At 44.5% G+C, this 6,631-nt stretch overlaps 1 non-coding gene across 1 annotated transcript; it reads left to right on the top strand.

Annotated features, from left to right (window-relative positions):
• The first annotated feature begins 4,505 nt into the window (after positions 1–4,505).
• Trnas-uga lies at positions 4,506–4,580 on the top strand. Its single transcript has one exon. It is a non-coding gene; the product is annotated as a tRNA-Ser (tRNA).
• The last annotated feature ends 2,051 nt before the right edge of the window (positions 4,581–6,631 follow it).

Below are 6,631 nucleotides of genomic sequence, written 5' to 3'. Positions count from 1 at the left end.
CAAGATATTTTTCCGTTCCATTCGCTTACTGAGTGCGAGGAGAATGATTGCTAAAATGCCACTTTGGCGTTGTAATTAATCTTGTGTTCGCTTTCAGTACGGAAGCGCAAATAGTAAGAAGTTTTAGTACATTTCTTGAGCAATACTGGTTTCTGAAACATTGTAAGCAATCTTTCGCGATATACTGTAAGCGTCAACCCTCAAGCATCTGACCATTTCAAGTGGGGTCGAACAAGCCTTTGACTTACGTGCTGCCTTCCTTTGTATACACGCTTAATACTGTTAGTCCTATTTTGGTCCTATATACTTGAGAAATAGTCTACAATCAGTAGCAAGATCTTTGTGTAACCAATTTGCTTTGTGAACTCGCTATGTTTTCCCACTTTCCTACTACCGAAACGAAATCTAATATCTTATTTACGTACGACTGCGAACATGTGTTCATTTCATTTCATGTCGGTACTAACTGCTCATGGAGTGCTACGATTTGGTATTTTGTGCAAAATTTTACATTTTCAAATATTTAAAGCAAGTTGCCGATCTTTCGAAGATTTTGGAATCTATTTGTGTAGCTTCTCTCAGGCAGCATTTCGTTATAAATAACCACACCATCTGCAAAAAGCTAAAATTAATATTGACTGCCACGTCATTAATACAGAATATTAAAAGAATATTAAAAGAAAGGGCCCCAACACAATTCCACGGGACGAGTCTGAAGTTATTTCGATATCTGTCACTGACAGTCCTTCCTAGAAAACATTCTGCATCCTCTCTACCAACAAATCGTATTTTCGATAACAAGCATTGGTACGGCATTGAGTCCAACGCTTTTCGGAATAAGGAAATACTCCACCTACCTGATTGCCATGGTCAATGGCTTTCAGGATGTAATGTGAGAAACGCAGGAGTTGGATTTCGCATGGCCGACATTTGCGACATCCATGCTGCTTTCCATGGAGGTTGTCATTCTATTCGAGTTACCACATTACAGTTGAGCTCAGGATATGTTCTAAGATTCTGCAGCAGATGGATGTCACAGAGAGTAGTTCAGTGCATCACTGCTGGGATCTTTCAAACAGTTCGCCTGCTTAGATGAGTGATAACGTGTTTTTATACCACCGCGCGGGCCCGCATTAGAATCGCGGCCGGGTTGGAGATTTTCTCTGCCCGTGGACTGTGTTGTGTTGTCCTCATGACCACACAGGAGCAAGTCGCCCAATGTGGCGTCACCTGAAATCAGACTTGCACCAGGCGGCCGAACTTCCCCGGACGGACCTCCCGGCCAACAACGCCACACGATCAATTCATTCTTTCTTTCAAAGGAATGTAATCTTCTCCTTTCAAATACTTGTCAATGACTTTCTAACGTCACGTAGCAAGCCTGATGCAATAAATAACTGGCATTTCTCTTCTGGGAGAAGGACAGGCAGAATTTAAAATCCAACTGTCACAGGTCACTTTGTGGAGATCGGCCCCCGTCTCAACTTCTGTACTGGAGCGGTTTGATACGGTAGTTTTGTAAGAAAATATTGGTGCTTGTGTTGTAATGTGGCTTCAGTCGGAATATGGAGGAGTTAAAATAGTTTGATAACAAATGTGTGTAAGATGTGTTATTCCGGAAGGTAAACTGATAAGATAAGAATTGATCTGGATACAACGCAGCACATGCCCGTTTCATTCGAAGTTTTATGTCCTCAGGAAAATTTTTTGTTTCCCAAAGATAATATACAAACATTATGTACAGAAGGTTTGTAACTACCTGTGCAGAATGGCTGGGACACCTGTCACGTTGGTACCATACGGACTGCCTTTAGTCCTGATGTAACACTCACTATTAGTTTTGCCGAAACTATTCTGTAAAACAAAAAAGGCACATAAATGGTTCAAATGGCTCTGAGCACTATGGGACTCAACTTCTAAGGTCATCAGTCCCCTAGAACTTAGAACTACTTAAACCTAACTAACCTAAGGACATCACACACATCCATGCCCGAGGCAGGATTCGAACCTGCGACCATAGCAATCACGCGGTTCCAGACTGTAGCGCCTAGAACAGCTCGGCAATCCCGGCCGGCCAAAGAAGGCAGCGAAACATAAATTTCCGAAAATGTCTAATACACAAGAGTGATCAGCTCGGAAAGGAAGGTGCTAGGATGGTATCATAGGGCTGCAATTTACTGTTAAATTGAATATGTGTTCCATGATAGTCAAGAGACAGTTACTCCGTCTCTCGAACTAATAACGACTAATCCCGGTATATAAACAAAGAAGCACCGTCCCAACTAGCCTTGAAGGCCCAACGGGACCGACTGGTCGCCGTGTCATCCTCAGCCCACAGGCACCACTGAATGCGGACACGAAGGTGCATGTGATCAGCACACCGCTCTCTCAGCCGTTATCAGTTTTCGTGATCGGTGCCGCTATTCCTCAGTCAAGTAGTTTCTCAGTCGGGCTCACAAGGGCTGAGTGCACACCGCTTACCAACAGCATTCGGGGCAGAGCTGGACAGTACTATCCACGTACTATCCAACCCCAACAGCGCTTAACTTCGGTGATCTGATGGGAACCAGTGTTACCACTATGGCAAGGCCTTTGGAAAATCTCGGGATACGCCAAAATGAAATAATTCTTACACGCCTCTCTGGCGATACAAACGTATGCAACACAGATCAGAGGATACATTGCGCTACATTAATGAATGGCGCGGTAGATGTAGACACTGCCGTATAATTCATTCATACACTATTTGATCAAGAGTATCCAGGCTTGACCTTCGTAATGCGGCAGCGATCACTAGAGTCATGATAGACAGACCCTCCAATGTAAAAGGAAGCGTGGAGCATGGCCAGTAACAGTATATGCTACTATGGTATGGGACAACGCTACCACAAGCCACAGCGAAAAACTACAGAAAGAGCGGAGCAATGTACTTTCGAAGCGCTATCCTACACGGTAGTTTGTAAGTAGGCTGTTTAGGTTTTTATGTTCGTAATGCCACGTAGTGCTCTGTATGAAAATCACTGACTGTGCTGTGTGCAGTCTGTGGCTGGTTGGTATTGTTGGAATATTCGCTACTGTAGTGTTGGGCAGCTGGATGTAAACAGCGCGTAGGTTGTGCAATTGGAGGTGAGCCGCCTGCAGTGGTGGATGTGGGAAGAGGGATGCCAGAGTTTTGGGCGTACTATCTGGACGTGTGTCTTTCAGAAAAAGGAAATTTGTTTAATTGGTTGTCGCAAATTTATATATATATTATGCCTCTTGAACGCTATTAAGGTAAATACATTGTTTGTTCTCTATTAAAATCTTTCATTTGCTAACTATGCCTATCTGTAGTTAGTGCCTTCAGTAGTTCGAATCTTTTATTTAGCTGGCAGTATTGGCGCTCGCTGCATTGCAGTGGTTGGGGTAACGAAGATTTTTGTGAGGTAAGTGATTCATGAAAGGTATAGGTTATTGATAGCCAGGGCCATTCTTTTGTAGGGATAATTGAAAGTCAGACGACGTTTCACTAAAAATACTGTGTGTCAGTTTAGTGATGATCAGAATAAGTAAAGAGGGAACTGTTTGAGTACGTTGAGTTTTCAGAATGAGATTTTCACTCTGCAGCGGAGTGTGCGCTGATATGAATCTTCCTGGCAGATTAACTGTGTGCCGGACGGAGACTCGAACTCGAGACCTTTGCCTTTCGCGGACAAGTGCTGTACCAACCTACCCAAGCACAACTCACGCCCCGTCCTCACAGCTTTACTTCTGCCAGTACCTCGTCTCCTACCTTCCAAACTTAACAGAAGCTCTTCTGCGAACCTGCAGAACTAGCACTCCTGAAAGAAAGAACATTGCGGAGACATGGCCGGCCGCGGTGGTCTCGCGGTTCTAGGCGCGCAGTCCGGAACCGCGCGACTGCTACGGTCGCAGGTTCGAATCCTGCCTCGGGCATGGATGTGTGTGATGTCCTTAGGTTAGTTAGGTTTAAGTACTTCTAAGTTCTAGGGGACTGATGACCACAGCTGTTAAGTCCCATAGTGCTCAGAGCCATTTGAACCATTTTTTTGCGGAAACATGGTTAAGCCACAGCCTGGTGGATGTTTCCAGAATGAGATTTTCACTCTACAGCGGAGTGTGCGCTGACATGAAACTTCCTGGCAGATTAAAACTGCGTGCCGGACCGAGACTCGAAGTCGGGACCTTTGCCTTTCGCGGGCAAGTGCTCTACCAACTGAGCTACCCAAGCACGACTCACGCCCCGTTCGCACAGCTTTACTTCTGCCAGTACCACGTCTCCTACCTTCCAAACTTAACAGAAGCTTTCCTGCGAACCTAGCAGAACTAGCACTCCTGAAAGAAAGGATATTGCGGAGACATGGCTTAGCCACAGCCTGGGGGATGTTTCCAGAATGAGATTTTCACTTTGCAGCGGAGTGTTCGCAGAAGAGCTTCTTGTAAGTTTGGAAGGTAGGAGACGAGGTACTGGCAGAAGTAAAGCTGTGAGGACGGGGCGTGAGTCGTGCTTGGGTAGCTCAGTTGGTAGAGCACTTGCCCGTGAAAGGCAAAGGTCCCGAGTTCGAGTCTCGGTCCGGCACACTGTTTTAATCTGCCAGGAAGTTACGTTGAGTTTTGCTCAGCTGTTTGAAAATCAAATAACGTAGAAGTTTACCAGCACAGTCATTCATAATTTTTGTAAGGGGAAGTTTCAAGTTCCACGAGCTATGATGCATTCCACGGCTCAGTTATCACTTTAAACAGACTGTTCGACAATTCTACTCATAGGCGCAGCAGTCTGAGAACAAACTAATTGCCAATCTGGGTAAACAGATTCATTGATGATTGACTACACTACCATCGGGCAGCCCGGCTAGCCGCGCGGTCTAACGCGCTGCTTCCCGAACGGGAAGCCGTCCTGGTCCCCAGCAGGAATCCGCCCGGCGGATTCGTGTCGAGGTCCGGTGTGCCGGCCAGCCTCCGGATGGTTTTTAAGGCGGTTTTCCATCTGCATCGGCGAATGCGTGCTGGTTCTCCTTATTCCGTCTCTGTTACACTATGTCGGCGATTGCAGCGCAAACACTGTCTTCCCATACGCGTACACCATACCCTACAATAACCCTGGGTTCGGTGTGGCACGTCGGTGGGGTGGGTGGACTGCTGTAGCCTGTTGTGGAGTTGTGTACCACTCAGGGCTACGGCGGGACGAATCCTCTCCGTCGTTTCTATGTCCTCAGTTCATTACAACGAATACACACACTATCGCCGGACGTAATGCGTGCTTAAATGAACGCAGTGTGAGATACTGATAAGCAAACATTATCATTCTCATCAGAACAGGTCAGAACACCATTTCAGAAACACCGCAAAACGAATATCAAATTGAAACGAACGCAAAATCCCCAGTCTTTTACAAAAGGTCGGAATGTACTGTGGATTTCAATGCGAGATGCTTATTGTAATTTCCACAACGAAACTTTGTCTCGAAACCTGGCAGAAAGATTCTGATCGTAAGTAAAATATGCTAGCGGCAAGACACCATAAGTGCCTTTTCTGACGATAGCAATGGAAATACTGTCGACGAGAGTGCTGCGAAAGCAGAGTTATTAATCACAGCATTTCGAAAGTCCTTCACCAAAGAAGACGAAGTAAATATCACAGAATTCGGGTCAAGAACAACTGTGAATATGAGTAACTTAGAAGTAGATATTCTCGGAGTAGTGAAGCAATTTACATCACTTAATAAAAGCAAATCTTCTGGTCCAGACTCTATTCCAATTAGGTTCCTTTCAGAGTACGCTGATGCAATAGCTCCATATTTACCGATCGTATTAAACCGATCGCTCGACGAAACATTCGTATACAAAGACTAGAACGTTGCCCAGGACAGGCCAATATTCAACAGAGGTAGCAGGAGTAATCAACTAAACTACTGGCACATATGATTAACGTCGATATGCAGGAGGATTTTGGAAGATATATTGAGTTCCAACGTTATGAATTACCTCGAAGAAAACGGTCTATTGACACACAGTCAAGACGGATTTAGAAAATATTGTTCTTGTGAAACACAGCTAACTCCTTACACACACGAAGTGTTGCGTGTTATTGAAAAGAGATTTCAAATTGATTCCACAATTCCAGATTTCCGGAAGGCTTTTGACACTGTAACACACAAGTGACTAATAGTGAAATTTCCTGCTTACGGAGTGTCTGAATTCGTGATTGCCTGTCAAAGAGGCCACAGTTCGTAGTAACTGACGGAAAGTCATCGAATAAAACAGAAGTGATTTCTTGCGTTCCCCAAGGCAGTGTTATGGGCCCTCTGCCGTTCCTTATCAATACAGACGATTTAGGAGACAATATGAGCAGCCATCTTAAGTTGTTTGGAGATGATGCCGATCTTCTAATAAACTCATTCATAAGATCAAAACAAATTGCAAAAGACTTAGAAAAGATGAATTGTGCGAAAACTGGCAGTTGACCATAAATAATGAAAAGTGTGAGGTCACCCACATCAGTGCGAAATGGAATCCTTTAAAGTTTAGTTTCATGATAAATCAGTCAGATCTAAAGGCCGTAAATGAAACGAAATACCTAGGAATTACTATTACAAACAAGTTAAATTGGAAAGAGCACACAGAAAATGTTG

This window comes from Schistocerca piceifrons, chromosome 2 (genome assembly GCF_021461385.2).
Source record: "Schistocerca piceifrons isolate TAMUIC-IGC-003096 chromosome 2, iqSchPice1.1, whole genome shotgun sequence".
In the NCBI taxonomy this organism is placed as follows: Eukaryota; Metazoa; Arthropoda; class Insecta; order Orthoptera; family Acrididae; genus Schistocerca; species Schistocerca piceifrons.
This window is presented reverse-complemented; position numbering and strand designations above follow the sequence as displayed.